This window comes from Neoarius graeffei, chromosome 26, assembly GCF_027579695.1.
Source record: "Neoarius graeffei isolate fNeoGra1 chromosome 26, fNeoGra1.pri, whole genome shotgun sequence".
Taxonomy (NCBI): Eukaryota; Metazoa; Chordata; class Actinopteri; order Siluriformes; family Ariidae; genus Neoarius; species Neoarius graeffei.
The window spans coordinates 3,131,060-3,154,127 of NC_083594.1; the positions used below are offsets into that span (position 1 = coordinate 3,131,060).

The 23,068-nt window shown below is 37.7% G+C and overlaps 1 protein-coding gene across 4 annotated transcripts in view; it reads right to left on the reverse strand.

Annotated features, from left to right (window-relative positions):
- Positions 1–23,068, reverse strand: part of pax7a (paired box 7a) — an 81,609-nt gene that overhangs the window by 51,922 nt on the left and 6,619 nt on the right. The window lies entirely within an intron of this gene.

Below are 23,068 nucleotides of genomic sequence, written 5' to 3' on the forward strand. Positions count from 1 at the left end.
AGAGAAAAATAATCAGTAGGGTGGTGTGATGAAGCTGAGTCACTGTTTCCAGATTATTTTCTGATTATAACTTAATAATTTGTCCTAAATTTGTATGCTTATTCAACAAGAATTTCTGTTTGTTGAAGGTAGAAATAAATCGCAGTGAAGCAAAAAATTTCATTGTTTGTCTCACAGGAATATCATAATTCAGTGAACAGGACCAGGAAGATCCAAGTTGACAGAGCTCTCATCTAAACTCCAAAACGTTAGTAAAGTCAACAGCAGAGGCAAAAGTTGAGAAAACTCAAAAATCTCTTGCACCATGTTGCCTTGATAATGTGAGTTTTCTCAACATTTTTGTTTTCAAAGTGTACAAGAAGGACATAATTTGCTTTATATTTTATGTGTGTGTGTGTGTGTGTGTGTGTGTGTGTGTGTGTGTTAGATTTGCTGTCTATGAAACAAATTAATTCTCACTTATGTTACAGCAGCTATAAACAGTAAATACAGTTTTTATTCTCTCCACATTCACTGGATATGAGCAATCACACACTCTGATTGGCTACTCTACTACTAGGATATCAGCTCATATACCGTGAATAGAGAAAAATAGAATGGCGGAGCGTGTTGCTGAACCAACTGAGGACGAAATAAAAACTCTACGCAAAAACAAAACACCAAAAAATACAAAAAAATAAAGCAACAAAATATGGAATGAACGTATTTGATAGTAAGAGCGTATCTTTTTTTTATTTTCAAGAATTATTATTATTATCACATTTTTCACAAATTGCTTCTGTCATTTCACCGGTTTGTTTACATTCTAATCGGAAATGATTTTGTCTGACATTTTGTATAAAGTTTTTATTTATCAAATTTGATAAGAATAAAAATACTCAATTTTTCAAAATCCAGTGAATGTGGATAGAATAAAACAGTTATTCCACTCAATCTCGTCGTACATGGATTATAGACAACTCAGTGCTACGTGCTTCGTCAGCTATCAGCTCATGTATGACTCGATTTCGTGGAATAACTGTTAAATAGTCACTACCCTCTGTCTTTTTTTATCTCTCTAAAAGGTAATAAGAGAGAGAGAGAGAGAGAGAGAGAGAGAGAGAATCCACAGCTCTTCATATAATAAAGTATAAAGCATAATAAATCATCTGTCCTGAAGTGCTGGCACTGGGGACTCCTTCCATTAAATAAACATCTCCTTTCAAAAAACTTTACCAAACCAATCATTACAATAATTCCACTACTATTAGAGCTGCTGTTATCGAAAATGAATCACCACCTTCTGACCAATCACAGTCCAGAATCCAGAAGTGCCACAGTCATGTTAATGTTTTTTGATACACTATATTTCCAGAGGATGGATGAATAGAACCTTTTATTAAACACGTCTTTAAGGGACGTTCATGTTTCTCCAAAAAACTAACTAAAAGCTCGCTCGCAAAGATAAACAGCTCTTTACCCATAGCACTTTATGCACAAATATGGACATGTATAGAAAATGGAAACACAATGTACACAAAAAAATATCCTAAAAAAAAAAAAACCCTGGTGTAAAGCCGAGGGAGTGCAATCACAGCAGTATTAATGTCGTGTTATCTTCACACGGAGCCCAGGCTGCACTTGGTATGGGTTTTATTCATGTGTGGAGTCTTCAGAAGCATAATCCTGCCACTGAGCTCTGGAGGCCTGGGGACAGCGCTGGGAGGGTTATGGTAATCTACACAGGACACCTTGCCGTTCAGCGTCTCTCTCATTCTCTCCACAGTGGCCCGAGGCTAGCCGCTCGGAGGCAAGCGCTTCAAATAAGTACGTTTGATACTCTATTACTTCTGAGCCATTGAATTCCCCAGTCTTTGTGGTTTGGAGCTGGGGTTCAAAACATATTACAACAAATTGTACATTTAGACTTGTCTTTTTTTTTTGTGCTTTCTGTCAAACAAGAGTACAGATTTTTGCTTCCATTACAGCTCAAGCAGAGTACGCGTTATTATCTGCCATGATAAGACCAAATTTGCATCATACCCTGTTTATGTCTACATATTTACAGAGGTGGGTGAAACTCTATGACAGACTTTTTTTTCTGACAAGACAGACATGTTGCTCCAGGTTCTGTGATCTTGCATCATCGCAAAAGAAGCGAAAAAGAAATAATAAAAAAAAACGAGGAAGAGGATTGAAAAAGAGATGGAGAGGATGTGAGCACCTTCCCCCGCAATACCACAGCTGTGACAGAAGAAGGCAAATCTCCTTTTGAGACCGTGTGTGTGTGTATATTTATGTGTGTGTGTGTGTCTGTCCTGCAAGGCTTCCAGCATCCTGGACCACTTCATGGCAGCTTTCTCCTCTCTCAGCTCTCAGTTCAGCTCTCAGCTTCCCCCAATTCCCTGGCATCTGACATGAATACTAGTGCTACATCACTGTGCCAACTGTGTGTGTGTGTGTGTGTGTGTGTGTGTGTGTGTGTGTGTGTGTGTGTGTGTGTGTGTGTCCATCTGTGCATGTGAAAGCATGTTTTGGACATGCACCAGATTTCACAACAAGACTGAGCGCAAAAAAATTGTTAATAAAAAAAAAAAAAGAACAACCAAAAAAAAAAAAAAAAAACTGGCTGGGTCTCAATTCCAGCTCCGGAGTTTAATTAAACAAGGAATTATGGGATTATATGGAGACTATCATTACAGGCCACTTGAGGAGTCTTCTCCGAACGTCTTTTTTTGTCTCCCCGATCCGAAGCTCGATGATTCTCAACGGATTACACGCGGCCGCAGGACATGAGTCCGCATTCATTAAATCAATTCTTGCGTCTTCCCATCTTTTAATAAAGATTGATTTTTCCCAGCGCACTCCAGCAAAAATACCCTCGAACATACAAATGGATGTGTACATATCTGGGAATATCCCTTTGTAGGTTTTCATGAGGATGTGGCACAGAGATTTTTTTTTGCCTCTAAGCCACCATGACAACACTTGAGCTCACCGCAGTGGGCGATAGATCACTTTCCAAAGTCACCTCGGCCTCCTGTGAGGGGTGTGTGTGGAAGTGGAAGTGTGTGTTTAAGTGCCTGTGAGTGTGTGCTGTAGTGGTATTTTTTTTACCCATGATTCTGCACCACAGTGGTGTTTGCTCAAACTCTCCAGACGTGTCTGTTGTATTTTTATACAGCGCTCTGTGCACACTGCGTATGTTCATTTGTGTTTGTTTCCAAATGAAAAGCTTTAGTTTAGTTTTGAAATTTTTGGCTTCAAATCAGTAAATATATAAAAAAAACAACATTCCCATATTCCTCTTTATCCTGTTTTCCATCATTTCAGCTCTGTTTTTCTTGACTAGAAACTTAACGTTGGACTCAGACTTAACATCAGAGTTAGCACCTGATGCTCTGCTAATATTGATCACTTTAAAAAAACAACAACAAGATGGGAAAGAAGGACAACATCAGCAATTTACGAATATTTTAATCACCCAAAATTTATTTTCTTTATGTCAATCCCATTTTTGTCATACTATTGTATGAAAACAGAATTCCAGACTTCATTCATTCATTCATTCATTCATTATCTGTGCCACCGCGTATTCATTCCGGGTCACGGGGAACCTAGAGCCAATCCCAGCTGACTTCAGATGAGAGGCGGGGTTCACGCTAGGCAGGTCACCATGTGGTATCACAGAGCAACACAGACAGCCATTCACACTCACATACACACCTATGGGCAATTTAGAGTATCCCATTGACCTAATCGAACTGTTGGAGGAAACCGGAGCACCCTGAGGAAACCCACACAGGAAGGACATGCAAACTGGCTGTGAGATTCAAACCTAGAACCTGTGACGGAGGTAACAGTGCTAACCACTTCATTCCAGAGTTATATATCTTAAACACAGAAGCATGTTGAGTGTGTAATGTGGAATAGCTGACTTGTTCTTCCAAGCTGACACTGTTCACACTAAAATATACTGGAGGTTTGTTTTTTTTCCCCCAAGATTTGAATCCAAGACTTCAAGACTTTGTGTGGTTCAGCAAGTAGAAACAATTTTAAATGGAGTCACTGTTTTAGATTTTACAAATAATTTGATGAAAAAAAATGAATTTTATTTCCTATTTTAGTGTGTGCCAAAACAATTAACCACCATGTACATGTGGTTTGTTTATTTTAAATATCAATGACTAGAATATGACTTTAATTTCAGAAAAATGGGCAAAATATTCACATCTAACCAATGATTGTAAAAAAAAAAATTTAAAAAAAAGACCATGCGTGGAGTCTGATGGTGTTGTTTTCCTGGGCTTCGAGAAGTTCAGATACACACCCAGGACTGAAGGTCAACACCCTCCCTGACAAAGAGCAAAGGATTATGGTAATGAAACAGCCGCTAGCACTGATAGAGCAGAGAGAAAGAGAGAGAGGCATGATCCGAACCCCATCTCTATCCCAGTGAGATCCTCTGATTGAGGTGATGGGTTTTATCATAGGGCAGAAGGCAGTGATAATCTCCAATGGATTATGGGTAAAAACTATGAGGATGTCATAAGATACATTTCAGGTGTAATCTGGATTCATACTATTTATTCAGTTATAAATCTCAAGCAGAGCAAGGGACACTTGGGTGCATTTAATAGTCCTTGTTTATTTACAGACGTGATAAAATGCAGGCTATTTATCACCTCCAGTAAAAGTAAAATCCTTGCAGATGATGAGGTCAATGCACAAACACTTCTCCCTGTTTTAAAACAATAAGGTACATCCTGATTAAGCCCCCTCATAATGACTGTGCTGTAATTCCATTTGAAGGTTGTGGGGATATTGATAAACGCCAGCTCACTTATCAAGCAATTAAAGTCTAATTATGGTGCATTCAGTCAGTGCTACAGCCAGGATGATGTTTCCCTCCAGGGCCTAATGTGATGTTTAACTAAATATTGACGTGAGGCGAAATTTAATTTGGCAAGAACCAGGTGCAAAACAGATGTTTAGGTGAGTTTTAGATTCACGCCTCATTCTAAAGCAACTCCTCATGGAGCAATAAGAGGTGTAGAGAGATAAAGTTGTACCAAAGACAAAGAGCCGTTTTACTGAACTGAACATTCTCAGTAATTAAGAGCAGGCTGCTCCTGCGGGATCATTTAGACTGCGAATCATCCATGAATCATTTCAAATGAATCATTTCAAATGAATCTATTCTGAGATTCATAAATTATGTAAAATGAATGAGTGTTATGAGGAAATATGGAATACAATGTTAGGTATCAAACAGGTTTGTATTTATGTTTGTATCACTATACTACACTACACTACAACATTTTAACAGTAGGAGGAATATATATATATATATATATATATATATATATATATATATATATATATATATATATATATATATATACCCTCCCTGACAAAGAGCAAAGGATTATGGTAATGAAGTATATATATATATATATATATATATATATATATATATATATATATATATATATATATATATATATATATATATACTCACACACTTCACAGTACTGTACTATACCATACGATACTATACTGTAGTTTGATATACTACAATACACTAAACTGAGTATAAGTATTACCTTTTGACATTAGGTGGAAAATCAAAATATATAATATACTATGCTTTACAATACTGTGACACACTACACTACACTACATTTACTAGAATATACCCTACTATACTAAAATATAACTTCTCTAAAGAAATAATTTTGATATGAGGTGGAATATCAAAATATATACTATACTTTACTGTGCAACGATACGCTACACAACATATACTAGAGTTTAATTACTCTACTGAAATATAACTGTTCCCTAAATAAATACATTGATATTAAGAGGAATATCAAAATATATACTGTGCTCTACTATATTATACTATATTTACTAGAGTATGCTATTCTAAAGTATGACTATAAATATACTCTTTTGATACTGGAAGGAATATCAAAATAAATACTATACCACACTACACCACACTATACTACACTGCACTACACTATACTATATTACACTGTACTACACAGCGCTATGCTACACCGCACTACACTACACCATATGACACTACACTACACTGTATTATGCTATACTTCACCGCACTATACTGCACTATACTACACCATGCTACAGTACACCGCACTATACTATACTATGTTATACTGTGCTACACTATAATATGCCACACAACACTATACCTTCAATGCACTATACTATACTATGCTATGCTATGCTATGCTACGCTACGCTACACTATACTATACTATACTATACTATACTATACTATACTATGTTATACTATGTTATACTGTGCTACACTATAATATGCCACACAACACTATACCTTCAATGCACTATACTATACTATGCTATGCTATGCTACGCTACGCTACACTATACTATACTATACTATACTATACTATACTATACTATACTATACTATACTATACTATACTATACTATACTATGCCACATCACACTATGCTGCACTATACTACACCATGCTACAGTGCACCACACTATACTATACTTTGTTATACTGTGCTACACTATAATATGCCACACAACACTATACCTTCAATGCACTATACTATAATATGCCACACTATACTATACTATACTATACTATACTATACTATACTATACTATACTATACTATACTATACTATACTACATCACATTATACTGCACTACACTGCACCACACTATGTCATGCTACACTACACTACACTATACTACAGTACACTGCACTATACTATACCACACTACACTATACTACACTGTATGCTGCCACACTACGTTATACTATACTATACTATACTATACTATACTATACTATACTATACTATACTATACTGTGCTACACTATAATACGCCACACAACACTATACCTTCAATGCACTATACTATAATATGCCACACTATACTATACTATACTATACTATACTATACTATACTATACTATACTATACTATACTATACTATACTATACTACGTCACATTATACTGCACTAAACTGCACCACACTATGTCATGCTACACTACACTATACTACAGTACATTGCACTATACTATACCACACTACACTACACTACACTACACTACACTACACTATATGCTGCCACACTACGTTATATTACTCTATACTATATGATATGCCTCTATAATACCATGTCATGCCATACTGTACTATACTCCTCTATTTCATATTATAATATACAAAATGTATATAAGGATATTAGGAGGAAAGTAAAAAATGAGAAAAAAAGCAATCCAGCAACACAACTGAAATAAAGGACTAAAAGAACAGTTTCGGGCAGCACGGTGGTGTAGTGGTTAGCGCTGTTGCCTCACAGCAAGAAGGTCCGGGTTCGAGCCCCGGGGCCGGCGAGGGCCTTTCTGTGTGGAGTTTGCATGTTCTCCCCGTGTCCGCGTGGGTTTCCTCCGGGTGCTCCGGTTTCCCCCACAGTCCAAAGACATGCAGGTTAGGTTAACTGGTGACTCTAAATTGACCGTAGGTGTGAGTGTGAATGGTTGTCTGTGTCTATGTGTCAGCCCTGTGATGACCTGGTGACTTGTCCAGGGTGTACCCCGCCTTTCACCCGTAGTCAGCTGGGATAGGCTCCAGCTTGCCTGTGACCCTGTAGAACAGGATAAAGCGGCTAGAGATAATGAGATGAGAAGAACAGTTTCACTCTTTAAATCTTTAAACTGATTTCTCGATGTAGATCTGGATATTCAGTAGCCTTAAATTTAAAAATCCAAACTCTTTCTTCCCATGACATTGTCTTTACATTTGCTTCCATCAAACTGTTATGCCTTTAAAATTATCATTTTCAAATGATAATACCAAAACGTTATCTGGTCACACAGAACTTCTCCACATGACGAGTAAAACAACATGAGGTCTGTTGATCTATTCCAGAGTGGTAGCAGAGCTCATGTTCAAACCCCTGCATACATTGTGCCCTGACTTCAGGCAGATGGGATATCCATCACCCGTCTCCAAACTCCTCCTCTAACCTCCCCATTGCCTTTTTATTCCTCTTCGCTCACTCCTTCTCTCTTGCCCTGCCTCTCGAGAGGCCTTTTTCAGTGGCGGTCCGGACTAAATGTGAGGTAATTGAGCCTTGATCAACTCCACCTCACAGCTGGACACTTCATAAAAAGACTTTCCAGCAGTGAGGTTCATGTCTACAGATGAAGGGGATAAATGTGCACATCAGGAAAACTGTCTAACCTTTTCTCAGAGGTTATGTATGTATAAAAATACTACTTGTTAAACTGTTCAGGTCTCATTACCGGGACTGCATTTCATTCAACCATTTCATTCAGACTGCAACAGATACATACGACTGATTCTTCTCAAAAATTAACCATCATAAGGAATCTAAGCCTAAAAAATCACCCAGTATTTACCATGACACTGGAGACTCCTTCCTTAAATGTTAAATAAGCATCTTCTCACATAAAACTTCACCATATGAACAGTCTCAAGGCTTGGAGATGCAAGGAAAATAGTTATGGGGCAAAAAATTTACCCCACACCAGCACCCAGCATGATAACACAAAGATCAATCTTAATCTTGTATTGCATCAGCCACCAGAAATAAATCTGATTGCAGAATTGAGTTTAATGCAATTTAACAGCATCCATGGTGAAAAAAGGAGTGTTAAAGATCCCTGTTTGGGGGAAAAAGAGACAATTGAATAGGACACTGGAGGTAGAAGTGTAGATTTCACCATCACCCAAAATCCTGTGAATTAGTCAGGGATAAATGATGATGAAAGGCTTCCATGACATGGTGAGAGGGCGGTAGAGGCGGCTCGAGCCTCGTCTGCGACGCCTGCCTTTGAATCAGCATTAGCTCGACATTACGGCAAGATTCCATGGAGCCTTATTTTAATACCGTAACCAATGGCCTCGATATCAGCTGTAGCTACCTCGCAAACTATTCGAGACAGAGGGACAAAAAAACAGACAGGGCTTTTTTTTTTTTTTTTTGCAGTGAGGCATTAGCTCATAATGGCTCATTTTGAAAAGCGTATTAGTTCCAGGATAATTACAAACAGGTCCTCACACATGCATGCTTTTTCAGGGACAAGACATGAAGCAGCGGATGACACCAGTTGAGCGTAAATGACAACCACCAGCACCACCATCACCACCCTCCCACTTCCATAATCACAGGACCAAAATAACAGCACAAAATTAATCTTTTCTCATCTTTTTTTGTTTGATTTACATGTTTATTTCTTGCCTGCCATTGTGTGACTTCTTGTTGTTGTTGCTGCAATCATGCTTTTTGTCAGTCACAGAAGAATGCCTTCATTACGCAAACAGTTCCCAAGACAAGACATCTGATCTGATGTGCTATCTCTGACGTTCATCAGCCTCTCTCGCATATCTCTCTGGCTCACGGCCTGAATATAAACGCACGTCTCTTGCAGATAAAACTCAGATACTGGTGTGCCCATGGAGGAAGAAGAAGAAGAAGAGGAGGAGGAGGAGGAGGACTTGAGGGGAATTTGTGGAGAGATCAAAAATCTGACAAGGAAAGAATTAGCATTTTTTTAAAGCAAGATTGCACCCAGATTCTTTTTTTTCACTGCTTAAAAGGGACAAACATGGTTAAGCCTAAAGACATGATGGAATAGTGGAATAGTGCCTCTGTAGAAAAAAAAATTACTCAAATTTGTAGCAATATGGCTGTACAGGAAGTAAGCAAGAAAGAAAGAAAGAAAGAAAGAACACTAGCCTCACTGTTTCCTTGAGCCAGACACTACAGTAGATTTGGATGTAAACGTGTGCTGACTGCCAGCGTCTCTGTACTGGCCGACTTTTTTTTATCCCAACACAACTCCTGCTGAGGTTCATTCATTCATGCATTCAGCAGCTTTTCTGTGGCTCGGAGTTGACCAGATGCTTACAAACACCGACTCAAAGAGCTACTCCTGTACATTCCTCACACATTATTGATTCAGAAGAAGTTTAATCCACTCTGTCCTTAAACAAAGAAAAATTGAGAAAACATAAAGTCAAAAGTACTATTCGGACGGGGTTAGTTTTCCAGAATAATGCAGGCAGCATGCAGTGTGTAGGAATTATGATTAGTTTGCACAGGATAAGAGATCTGTGTATAAATCACAGCGAGAGGAGTGTGTTCACAATGTGTAGCTTTAATGCTAACTGATTATAAATGCTTGTTAAAGGAAACTCGATCATTAGTAGGTCACATGGCCATAACATGGATGTAGGCTGCACATGTATTTGAACATTCATCTCATTTACATTTAACTAATTTGAGATACTTTTCTCCAAAGTATTTTACAACTGAGAGAGGTAGCAGGGATTGGGGTCAGCAGCTGAAATTGGGAAAAGTGAGAGGGATTGAGATGAATAGCATGGATTGTGATCAGTGGCAGGGATGGGGATCAGTAGGGATCAGTGATAAGTGACAGGAATTGGGAAAAGTGGGAGGGATTGAGATTGGTGGCAGGGACTTAAATCAGTGGCTGAGACTGACAGGAATTGGGAAAAGTGGGAGGGATTGGGATCAGTGGGAGGGATTGGGATCAGTGGGAGGGATTGGATTCAGTGGCAGGGGTTGGGGTCAATAGGAATCAGTGATAAGTGACAGGAATTGGGAAAAGTGGGAGGGATTGAGATCAGCAACAGGAATTGGGAACAGTGGGAGGGATTGGAAAAATTGGGAGGGACTGAGATCAGTGGAAGGGATTGGGATCAGTAGCTGAGATTGGGATCAGTGGCTGAGGTTAAGAACACTGGGAAGGATTGGGATCAGTGACTGGAATTCAGAACAGTGGCTGGGATTGGGAAAAACGGGAGGGCTAAGGATCAGTGACAGGAATTGGGATCAAAGCTGGAATTGGGAAAAGGTGGCAGGGATTTGAACTCACAACCTTCTGATCAATACCCTAATACCTTACCCACTGTCAGTGCGTTTACATGCACATCCAAATCGAGCTACTGTCGGTAATCGAGCTAAGGGTCCCAGCAGGGGTGCCAGAGAAATCCAATCCTACATGCACACAAGGAAATCGAACTATTGTGTGAGGTACATTGTGCACCCGAGCCACAGGTGGCGCTACACGCCCCATCGTGTTGGTACACTTCCGGTTGTCATCATGAAGAAGAGCTATTCAAGAGTATAAACAAAGTTATCAGTTCCGTGTTCTGCTCGCCATTTTCTCTTCTTCGTTCGTTCGTTCTCCTTGTTCCTCCTGACCTCTTCTGCTACTCGCTACTACTACTGTTGTCATGCCGACCGAGGCTGTTGTGTTTCCCGCTTGTGGTCTCGTCACTCGTCACTTCCGGAAGGGGCAGTGCTGAAGTAAGTAGCTCGACTACGTAGCTCGATAGGGTTTACATGCACTAAGTAGCTCGGCTACAATCGAATAATCTAGGTCGAGTAGCTCGATTACGAGAAATCCAGTTCGGTTCGATTTCAGCCGAGCTAAGGTGTTTCCATGGCATTTAGAACTTCGATTTCAGTCGAGCTACGGCAGAAATTCGATTTTCTCTATGTGCATGTAAACACACTGTGTGACGCCACTGTTCCTGGGACTCAATAACTTACCTACAACTCACGCTCTGACACATCCTTTTAAGAGTTGCCTCTATTTTGTTCTTCTGCCTTCAAAACTTGGACTTGGTTTCGGTGGGAAATAATAGAAAAGAGAGCGCACTGCTGGAGTGGTACCATCCTGACAAAAACATGAGAAAACTCTTTTCCATCAGTATATAATACTATAATCATAAAATACAATAATAAAAATGATTGGCATGATGGATTAGCACAGGACTAAACCCCAGAGATACACCAGTTCTAACCGCATTACCTCACTTCCACTAGTAAAAATAATCCCATCCTGATAGGGCTGAGGTATATGGTTTTGTCTTCAGGAGAGCTGCCTCAAGCTCATTGTCAAAACCATTCTCACTCTTATCTCTCAGCGTTACTGAATTCACAAAATTCCTGCACTCACAACATCGGGGTAAAGCTCATCCATGAGAAATGGCAAGAGTACCAAGTGAGAAAGGAGGAGAAAAAAGTAAAAAAAAAAAAAAGGGGGGATCTATAATCTTTGGCTCCCACAACAAACAATTAAACCTTCTTTTTTTCTTTAAAGAAGGTAGAAAAGAGGAGGTTTGAGAGAGAGAGAGAGAGAGAGAGAGAGAGAGAGAGAGAGAGAGAGAGAACGCAAGCGAGAAGAGAAGCAGCAGAGGCGCTGCTCTTTTATGGTTCCTGTCATGTGTGTGAAGACGCTGAGCGGTCATAGGAGAGCGGGCCCGGGGCCTCTCAGCTCCTTTAGCCCGGCATAGACGCTGCACACCAGGGGGCCATTACAGCCTGAATAGGGCCCTGACAAGGCCGTGCAGCTTGGTGGGGTATCGATAAACACTGACATATTGACTCCCTGTGCCCAAGCTCCAGGGGACAGGCATGCCTGAATCTAAAGCATGAAGGGCTTGAAGGGTGGGATTATCCCTCCACATCACCACCACCGCCTCCAGCACCTCCACCTTTTCGGTAGTTTTAAAGGTTTAAGTTTTTGTCCCTAAAATAATTTTTAAAGCGCAAAAATGTTTGTAAAGGTTCTTCTGAATTGACCCTCTATATAGTGAGAAATCCCAAAAAAATTGCAATCCTACAGCATCATACAGGAAGTCTAAGATTCTACATCCCTTGTACCACCGAGGATAACAAACTATACGTTCCTCTCAGCGGTGTTCGTCTTTGAATGTCAGTCCCCCTGACATTCACACTACACACCAGGTTGCCATACGAATGAAAAGGTTTACTTCCCTGATGTTGGTTCCCGGCTAATTAACGACACGGCTACAGAAATCTAACTAACAATGACAATAAAGGTGTGAAAGAAGAGTTGGAAAAAAGTTTAATACATGAACTCAAGGGGGAAATAGAAATCTGGTCCCATCAGTATAATGTATAGGATCTGAACACATGTCTGATTTCTCACACTGAGGCTAAGACCAGAAAAATAAAGGATAAAGGATTTACAAACAGTACCTCAAAGAAAGCATAAGAAATAATCAGGAAATCTGAAAAGCGTTGTTGTTGTTGTTGCTGCTGCTGTTCCAAAGGCAAACATTTGCAATTTTTCTAATGTTGTGAAATACCGTACGATGTATTCTTTAATATTCACTAGCACAACAACATATTCACAAGCCAACACATAAAGATTTAATATTTAGTCCCAGGACTTGCTCTGTTTTTAAAGACAGTGTGAATTAAGATCGGATATAGTGTTAGATAGAGACAAAAAAAAAGTTAAAATGAAATGCAAATACAGGAATAGAGATAATAATAATAATAATAATAATAATAATAATAATAATAATAATAATAACTAGATAGATACTGTGACTAAAGTCACAGTAATTTGTGCTAGCTGTTACAAACTGGGACGTCTGGAACGGTAAGAGATCGACAATGACGGTTAGTGAGGAAAAGTTGTGCCCTGCTGCCATGAACAAAATTTAAAAAACTGATTGAAAAAATCATGAACATTGACAGAGTTATAAGTGATTGAAAAAATCCTGTTTTTCATGGATCATTCCAGTTCGGTGATCCAGATCAGCACCAAAAGTCATAGCAATGTAATTCAGCCCAGGGGTTTTCTTCTTCATGTGAAATTTGGTGATGATTGGTTGAAAACTGAGGGAGAAACAGCGTTCTAAAAATGTTAAGATAAGAAGAAGAAGAAGAAGAAGAAGAAGAAGAAAGTAGAAAGATCCTGAGTGAGAGTAACAATTTGCACCAGCGCTGCTAGCGCAAATTAATAATGGCAAAGTAATAATAATAGTAAAAGTGTGTATGGGTCTAATGTACTTTTTAGTGTTTGCTTTCTTAGTTTTTTTTTTTTTACATCTCTGTTAATTTGCATTCTCCCTCATTTCTTTATGAAGCATCTGATAATACTCTGAATGATCATCCAAAATCTCCAATGGAAAGAAACATTTCATGATCCCTTAGAGTTAAAGTCAGAGAGAGACAGAGTGACCACCAATCCAAAAATAAGCCCATTATAGACAGTACAAACACAACGCAAGTCTTGCACAAGCAGCTTTGGCCTCTTAAACACCACATGGCCACCGATGCATGGTTTTTTTCCACTGTACTTGGTGTAAAAACCCCTCAGACATCTCTGATTTGTAACACTCAAAGAACATATTTATTGTCCTGGTGGGTGTGTGGCTGAAAGAACGGCCAGACGTTAAATGAAAATAATGAAGATTCCACTTGTGAAGGGGATCAGAAGCATAAAATGGGCGATGTTATGGCCCTAAGTAGCATGCGCTAATGGTGATTTTAAAGCAGCCGAGCATGATGTGAATGACTCTAATTCATCAGTGTTCAGACTACACGCACAGCTCCAAACTTCATTAGTGTTGCCCATTATGTGGGGCAGTTTTTCTTCATTGTAATGAAATTAGACGGGAAATTCCTGTTGTCTTTTCTACTGCAACTCGGTGGTAAACAAGGGGCTCGCAAATAATCCGGTACACTGTGCAAATCCGTGGCATGCAGCTGTCAAAACTGGCAGGCGGTGAAAATCAGAGATAACAAAAAGTTTTAAGTTATTTACAAGATATAAAATATTACAGGAGACTTTGTTGAGGATCATAACACAAGCCAATCATGCAGGCGGTGTAATCTCTGAAAAAGCACAACAAGCAGAGTGGAAGAAGGTCAAGGGGATCGTTTTTACATTTTTACCTCCTTACAAGACTAATCCAGCTTGAACAGGTGATTACTGCGTTAATTTTTTTTATTAACACAACAGACACTTTTATCAAAAGCAAATTAAAGCATGAAGATGTTAAAATGATATAAAATTTCCACCAAGTGAAAAACCAATCCAACATGAAAACAGAAAGAGATGAAACGAATCACAAAAATGTAAGAAAGACAAACTGCAGAGTAAAAATCTGATCTAAAACAATCCAACAATCCCAAAAATAAGAAAGTGACTTTTAGACTAATGAAAGTGTTATGAAGGTGTGTGTTATACCGTATCACTGAATTAAACTTCAAAATCAACAAAAATTAGAAAAAAAAAGGAATGATTGAAAATCCTCACTTTTAGGCAGACTTTTAGTGAAAAAAATCAACTTTTTTTTTGTAATATTGTCATTTCTTTGTATTTTCCCTTTCAAAAAATTTTTTAAAAATTAATTTGGAGAGGATGAATATAGAATATAGTCACGCACTGTGTCCTGCTGAAATGAGTAAAATGTTTATAATCATTAGAATAATTTTAAACTCATTATTAATTATTGTAAAAAAAGAAAATTATTTTTAAAAATAAATAAAAAAAATTTCTGCTGAAAATTGAAATAAATCAAATAATGAAATAATATACTGTATTTTTCAGTGTAACTGTCTTTTTTCTTTCCTTTTTCTTTTTCAATTAAGAAATCAATTTAATTTAAAATGCTAATTAGGTCATATTTTTCATAGTCTTATTTATATTTTTGTAATTATGATGATATTTTTGTTTATATATATATATATATATATATATATATATATATATATATATATATATATATATATATATATATATATACAGTATATATATATATATATATATATATATATATATATATATATATATATATATTCTTATAATTTTATCTGTATTTTTTTCCTCTTAAGACCATAATGGTAGTTTAAAAAAAATTTTGATTAATCATATTAATGAGATTATTAAAGATTATTGTAATGTATTTTTGAAATTGCAGATTAGTATAGTTTTGCAGGGCCCCTATGGATACCAGCTGTGCTGAATACCCCCCCAAACAACAAAGTCTATCTATCTATCTATCTATCTATCTATCTATCTATCTATCTATCTATCTATCTATCTATCTATCTATCTATCTATCTATCTATCTTCCAAGCTTCAGGTGTGATACTTTTCACCCAATTCTTTAAAATGCTTTTAAAATTAAAGGATCAAATCTGTGTAACACGTTACACAGCACACGTTACACAGCACACTGTGTAACACGTTATACACCACAACTAAAATTTCATTTTAAAGAAAAAAAAATATAGAAGCATTAATAAGACCACAGGTTTACAAGTAAAAGCTCATCTTATAATAAGAGCTTCATTTCAGGAATTTCTAAAGGTTCATACTTTCATAAAGCTGATTAAAAAAGTGCAATTTGTCATTATGTTATAGTATACTTTCCTGAAACTTTAAAACACACCATATATCATGAAATATGATGATTTATGTGTTTTATGTGCTTTATGTCGATGCCCTGAGACGTGTTTGAATGGATGTTTAATGTATTCTGGTGCCCAAAGTGAAGAAACTCGCTGCATTTAAACAACAGAAAGTAAAGAAATATAAGACGTTCATGAGACGCTGCGCTGTTTCAGTAGTTATTTGTGTTTCAGTGCTATAAATAATGAAACACGGCTTCTAAGAGAGACAATAAGGTTCTTTCTAAGGAACCTCCTTCTTTACAGTGATATGTCAAACAACAGAAATTACACGACTACTGAAGCAGAATGAAAAAAAGAAACATGACTTTGTCGCTTAATGAGGATGAAAGTAATCAGGATCGAGAAGAAAGCAACACCATTCACACCCATAAGGCAACAAATACACAATAACACCACGATCCAAACACTCCACAGGAAATGCGCTTCACACAAAACCCCTGAAACAAGAGGCCCTTCTCTTTCTGTTTGCTTTCTGAGAGGTGTTTCGAGTGTGTGACAAGAAATCAGCTCTAAAAGGTCCAATTTAATCGGAATTGCCTCCACTCTAGGAGCAAAATACAGCCTGGAGTAAAATAAAAACCCCTTTGGGAATTTATTTCCGATGCCGAGGACCCTCATCCTGTCCAAAGGCACAGCCGAGAATTAGCAGCTGGAGATGGATTGGAGGAGAAATGGCCTTTCGAGACGTCATTTTCTCTCGTCAAGATAAACCCCTAGTTGAATGTGACAAATGTCTTTTCCTTTCCCCAGCCTCGTGTCTCCTGTTCAGGAAAAGGAAGGTTTTGTCTAATGAAACTGTGTGATCCTGGAGCCTTATCGATCCAACAGGAACCAGATTCTGTCCCATCACGGACTTCTTAAAGCTCTTGTTACATCACACGGCCCGTGTTGAGCCGAGGTCACGATAAAAAGGTCTTTAGCTGAACGCTGAAGTGAGCCAGACCTAAATCAGATTGCCAATACAGAGAGCTCCAAGAGAAACGGCTTGAGATATTAAAGAAGAAAGCTGGGGGACTCGGGACGAGAGCCATCACAGCTCCGGGTCTTTAACTGAAGCATTATTGATCTTTTCATCATCTGGTACTTTTAACTTGTTTGTTTAGAGGAGCTTTATCCCTGCTAATAGCTGTCTCTGCGTGTAATCTCCCTTACTTTGGGTCATCCCTCCACACATTCCCAGCCCCTTTCTAAACCTTTTTGTGTGTGCGTGTGTGTGTGTGTGTGTGTGTGAGAGAGAGAGAGAGAGAGAGAGAGAGAGAGAGAGAGAGAGAGAGAGAGATGGGGTTCTGCTCTGCCAGATAATTGTGTTGCTAATGTGGACACCTGCCAGAGTGGGGAGGGATAAAAACCAACACATCACATCATCACAAATATGAGAGACAAAGGGACAGAATTCAGTGTAGACTGTTCGGGATAAATAAGTTTAGGGCCAATTCCAAAAAATGATGTGTTGTTGTTGTTGTTTTGTATACTTGATGCTGTACAATGACTTTCAGATGACATGCAGACAGAGAGAAAGAGAGACATCGTTGTTATTGTTGTTGTTTATTTGCCCATTATTTTTGTCATGTCTTTACACTTCACTTTACAAATATAAATATAAATAAATACACCTCTTAAATTTGTGCAATATCTGCCTACACTGAAACTGCCCAACTTACTTTATCTTGTATTTTGTTTATTTTATTTATAATATTTTTTATTGCTGCTGTTTTCTCTGAGCGCTACCACACTAAGTTTTGTTGTATAACTACAGTGACAATAAAATCTTATGTTTCCTCATAAATGCAGAGAATGCAGCGTGCATTCCATGTGAATGAATAACTTTTCTATCAGTCTACCTGCGTAATTTGGTTAAGCGACAATACCAATAAACTGAGAGAGAGAGAGAGAGAGAGAGAGAGAGAGAGAGAGAGAGTAAAGAAGTTAAAAAAATCTAAAATTTGTCCCAAAATATTTCTGTGATATAATGTTTAGCTACACTTTTTATTTGATGCTTTTCATTGCATTTCTGTTTTTATCAGAGTTAACTTGATTATAAAGCCGTGACGTGCAGGGCTTTATAAATGAAGAAGAAGAAGAAGAAGAAGAAGAAGAAGAAGAAGAAGAAGAAGAAGAAGAAGAGGAAATAAATGAAAAATGAAGAGAAATAGCAAAAGCACAACCATCCATCAGCACTACACCTATCACACTTGATCAGAGTGGATTGTCTGGATTGGTGTGAAAGTGCAGATTCATATAAATCACACTGATAAACACTGCACTGCACTCCTCTCTCTCTCTCTCTCTCTCTCTCTCTCTCTCTCCTTTAACGTGTTGCTGTCCAGCCCGATCGTGTCAGTTTGAAGCCTCCATTCAGAAGTATTCATGCATCTGCCTTTGTGCCACAATGGCCTTGAGTTTATAAACTGTCTGCTCGCTGGGCCTCGAGCTTCACTCCACATTGTCTTCCTCGCCTTAATAAACTTTTTCAAGGAGTTCATCAACTCATCTGAATAGTGCACCGAGTCTGAAGACACAAAGTGTCTTCACAGAGGGCTCCTTTTTTCCCCTTCCCCTCCACCCTTCTTGCTTTCTCTCTGTCTCTCTCTCTCTCTCTCTCTCTCTCCCTTTTTTTTTTTGCAGGCGCAGTTTGTTGGACAATGCATGGAGGAGCCTGTCAGACTTCAGAGAGCTCTCAGAGGCGACACAAGAACAAAAAGAGGCAGCATTCAATTAGAGAACAAAATGCTTTTCGTTAAAAAAAGAAAGAAGACAATTGAATTTTCTCTCCATTCAAGCAGCATGGAGGATGATTCAATGATTCGAGCTCTCCTCGATATCTTATTCACAGAGTGAAAAAGAAACACACAAAGTCCAAGAGTGTAGAGTGCAAATAATAAAACACACACAATGCCTTGGGAAGAATAAAAAGAAAAAAGAAAAGAAAAGCAGAAGCGTCCTTGATATTCAGAGGAGGATTGGTGCAGAATGGAAAAGTAGACTGCTTCAAAACTCCATGCAGAATAAATAACCATTTACTTCACAAATACAGCACAATAAAAATAAAATATTTCAAATGCATTTAATTATTTATTCAGATTTCTTTAAAAAATAATAAAATTCCACTACAGAAATTTTAATTGCATATATTTCATAGCAATACAAATTAAATGCATGTGATTAGTTATTTAGCTCTAATTTTCAATAAGTCCCTGAAAATTTAATGAAGCTATGAAGGTGAATTAAACTGGACTTAAAAAAGACAAAAAGAGGGAAATGAGGTGGAAATGATTTTTGAAAGGGTTTTTTGTTTGTTTGTTTGTTTGTTTGTTTGTTTGTTTGTTTGTTTGTTTTATAAATAAGAGTTATTTAAAGTGACTCCAGAAATGCTGCTGAAACAGGAGCGCTTCCTTACACAACCCTACTTTCAATAATATTACAATCAGAACCATGATTATTTTTTTAAATAATCAAATAATAAAATGCTTCTTTTAAAAAAATCTTTTCAGTTTGTTATTTTATTCCTGTTTCTGATGCTCTTTAAGAGGCAGTATAAATTGTAGAGCAGCAGTAATTTTTAAATGATGGTTTTAAGCCATTAATCCACTGTTACACCTTTAAAATGTGTGAAAACTTTAAGGTCTTTAAGGCACTTCCACCCTATAATTAATTTCATACCCAATTAGTTTAGGATGGCCACATGCTGGCCACAGATCACCTCTCTCTCTCTCTCTCTCTCTCTCTCTCTCTCTCTCTCTCTCTCTCTCTCTCTCTCTGTAAAGTCAACACACCTCCTAACATCCTTCTTGCTGTTGAGCGCCACTGTGTGTAAAAGCCATAAGCACTTCAAACCGCCCACTAACACACTAAGGCACTGTAGGAGGCGTTATAACGCGTTATTACGGCTCACATCACCTCTGCGCTAAACTTTCACAGCGTTTTCACTGCAGGCTTCAACAAATTATATCAGAATCATAAGCGAAATTGACAGAAAGGTCACGGGAAGGTCATGTGTGAGCCACACGTGGGCTTTAGACACGTCACGTGTTTTAATTTTTCCACGTTTTCCTCCAAATTACTTTTCTGACGATTATGTTTTATTTTCACGGGTTAGTGTTTCACGTGTGGATTTTTGACATGAGTACATATTAGTCACGTGATACTGTACGTGTTTGGGTATTATTATTATTATTATTACTATTATTATTATTATTATTATTATTATTATTATTATTATTATTATTATACACATTGCATTTTGTATCATCATAATCAACAACAACAACAATAATAATAATAATAATAATAATAATAATAATAATAATAATAATAATAATAATAATAATAATAATGTGTACACATCTTGCCACACTGGCAAGATAGATAGATAGATAGATAGATAGATAGATAGATAGATAGATAGATAGATAGATAGATAGATATTTGGATTAAACTTGTATGATGATTTCAGATAAGTAAACTCATATTATGATGTGATATTAAAGTTACAGTGAGCGCCGCAAATTAGCTGTTGTGTTGGTTTTCTTCTGATTTTTGCTTTCTCTTGTTAAAAATATAAAATGCCACATGAAACTGAGTCCCTCGAATCGATCAGGAGAACTGTCCCGCTCATACTGAAAGCTTTAAAACCTCATAAATAATTTCTGTAAACGCTGTTGTCCTGTCACAGCCATCACCAAAATCCGCAGCGTTAAAATAATATTTTAAAGGATTAAATGATGTTTAAAAGGTTTAAATGTAGATAAACACAGACTGTAAACACTTTACATAAATTCAGTATTGTCCATGTTCTTGATTTTGTTTTAATCAGGCCTACTAAGTGTATTATTTATTAGTCACTATAATTAAAACACGGTGAATATCCCTAAATAAAGCTGATATACAGAACTGTTTTAATGTTTGAGCTGAACCTTATACACTCACACCATGCTGTTGAATATATGGCACAGGAAAAGTGTTATTGCATTCATATTTACAGCAGATGTCACACAGTCGACGAGAGAGAGAGAGAGAGAGAGAGAGAGAGAGAGACCCAATCTGCGCATGTCAAAATCAATTGCGCACGCTGATCCTCCAGAACCATTAACACACTCTGAAGTCGCTAAACACACCGCCAACACTCTCAGCATTCATCAGGGAATTAATCAACACTCACTGCCAGAATCATGTCTAATAAAAACACGTCTAGATGTCCGACAGGTAGATCAGAGAGCAGGAATCTGAATATATATTAAAACCTCATGAAAGCACGGAGAAGTGTTCTGTTCCTGCATCTACTGTACACAGATATGGAAAATAGATTAACTTGACAAAGCCAAAGCCACTGGTGTCATTCCACAGCGTTCACTGCGTTTCTATCTCCATAAATGGCTCTGATGAAAGTAGAAAAGTATCAAACCCTGGCAGTCACATGTAAACATCTCAATTTAATGTCACGACCCAAAACATAAACTCTAAATGCTCCTCAGAAATAAATCACTCATCAGGCTGAAGATGGAAAACTGCGTTAAATATGTATAACCATTTGACAATAAACAAAAAGATCATCACTAACATGCTAAATATATCAGAAGGAGAGAAAAAAAGGTGACCATGGACTTTCCTTATTTTTAAAAACAGTTTCTATCCAGATTGACAATTTGAACTCTCTTCCATTGCACATGTTTTCCTGTAAGCTTAATTGCTCTGCTGGTCACTTGGTATTGGTTCGGGAAAATTTAATTGGTTCCAGGAATTACAGGCGTCTTTCTAAGCGGATTTAAAGCGGGTTAAATGCGGAGAGGAACCGATTCACTCCCGCCCTGTTGAACAACAATGGCTGGAGTGTATTTTTATTGTGGTGGGAGAGCTGCTCAATTTATTAAGCCATCCTGTGAAATGGTTAAAATAGCATTTCGAGAGTTTAAATCCTGCCTAAATGGCTGAAATGCGCATCGCTTATGCGCAATGGAGAGGAGAGGAGAGGAGTGGAGAGGTGTCCAGATTCAAATATGGAGAGGTGATGAAAAACAGGACAATGAATAATAATAATAATAATAATAATTATTATTATTATTATTATTATCATCGTCCTTTCTATAGGGTTCAGGAAATGCACGCGATATAAATTCCATGATGAGATGAGTGGTGAAAGGGTGAAAAGGTGAAAGGGGATGTTAATCCGAGTTTAATGCAGTGAATGCAGCGCCAGGGTCCAGGCTGTGATGCTCGGTGTTATCTCTGCCCAACATTTGGGTTTCCCTCAATTTCATGTGCGCGGAAAGTGAGCATGGTGCGACTCTTCACACGCCTCAGGAAAAATGTTATTAATATCTAAATAACTTCACCATACTTTTCGCTAAATCTCGGCCTCACACACACACACACGCACACGCACACACGCACGTCCAGATGGATTTGTTTGAAGTTTCCTCTCTCATTCCCTGCCCTTCTCTTTCTGAGCACCTTTATTCATTTTTACCTCCAGAGAGAAACCGGACTCGGTGACGCGCACGCGCGCGCGCATGACGAGACAGTCTTGAATTTTATTTAATCATGTTGTATTTATAAAAACTGTACCATCCACTGTCCTCTATGACATACATGTAAAAAAGGATTAAGCTACATAACTGTTTCGCCTTATTAACACCTTGTTAATTCTGAATCGCACATTTCCTTCTATCCCAAATATTTAATTACACTTGAGCTGTAAATCCAACCCCGATAGAGTTAACTATACTATCCGAGTTCATTTTAGATTTTAAGTCTTAATTCTACATTGCAGTTGTTGT